Source organism: Durio zibethinus, chromosome 23 (genome assembly GCF_047325235.1).
Source record: "Durio zibethinus cultivar Kanyao isolate XHJ-2024 chromosome 23, ASM4732523v1, whole genome shotgun sequence".
Classification (NCBI taxonomy): domain Eukaryota; kingdom Viridiplantae; phylum Streptophyta; class Magnoliopsida; order Malvales; family Malvaceae; genus Durio; species Durio zibethinus.
This window is the reverse complement of record NC_143184.1, coordinates 15,104,279-15,105,347: the sequence shown is the minus strand read 5'-3', so window position 1 is coordinate 15,105,347 and position 1,069 is coordinate 15,104,279.

Here is a 1,069-nt window from a genome sequence, read left to right as displayed (position 1 = left end):
CCTCCCATTGCGTACACCCAGGGTAACGTCCCTTGAGTGAAATACAAGGCGTGCATGCCTTCCGACCGTTTTGTCCGACGACTGGTTACTCCAGTGACCGATAGGCACCCATGGCCTTGATCGGTTGGCATGCATGCAAAAAAAGGGAGCTGAGCTCGAGCCCGTGCACGCGGTGGATGCTGCCTTAGACCCCAGACCAGGTCTTTGAATCGGGCAACGGCTCTCTGAGGTGGTACGAGCAGAAGCCACGATTGCGGGCTTGGCCTGACCAGGTCTCTCGATATTTGACGGTCTCGTGATCCCTTCTCGTCGACCATAAAAATGCCTCGGCCTTGACGAGGCCGTACACGTAGCCGACGCTACCTGAGACCCTAGGAACAAGTCCCTGAATCAGGCAATGTCCCCCTGGGGTGGTGTTAGTGGAGCTCACACGTGCGGTCCCAGTCGAGCCAAGCATTGGTGGTGTCACTTTGTTGTTGCCTGTTGGATGGTAGGGCCAGTCTTGTGGCCCTTGCTCGTGTTTTTCTCATGCCAAGTGGTTGTGTCGTTTCCTTCGCTCACTCGTCGAGTAATCGATCGGGTGGGTTGTGGATCGGCGAGCGTGGATGCTGCCACTCGTACGCAATGGGTAAATGAGTGGTGCTATGGTTGTGCATGTTGGTAGGCTCCGTGCTCAATGCATCGAACTGTCGACCCGTCATCCTCTTCAATCTCCCCCCATGCGATCGTCGTACCCAAAGGGCACAATCGGGATCCTGTGTTGCATACCTGTATCGATGGAAATCGGATGTCTCGCCATCCCTCATCTGTTTCATGTCCCGAGGGGCCACGGGTCAGACGTCAGTCGTGGCCGGTGTCCAAAGTGTGCCACCCAATCCTCCATGGCCGCATTGGTGCACCGGTGTTCGATCGTGCTCTCGGATGTGAAACATTTAGCGGGAGTGGGCTTTCGGTCCCCGTTCGTCCGATGCTACGCATTTTACGTGCTCGACACGCATGATGCTTGCGCTCCACATCAGGCTCTCTCTGTTACTCGATCGGTGCATTTAGGCCCACGCGGTGCCAACAT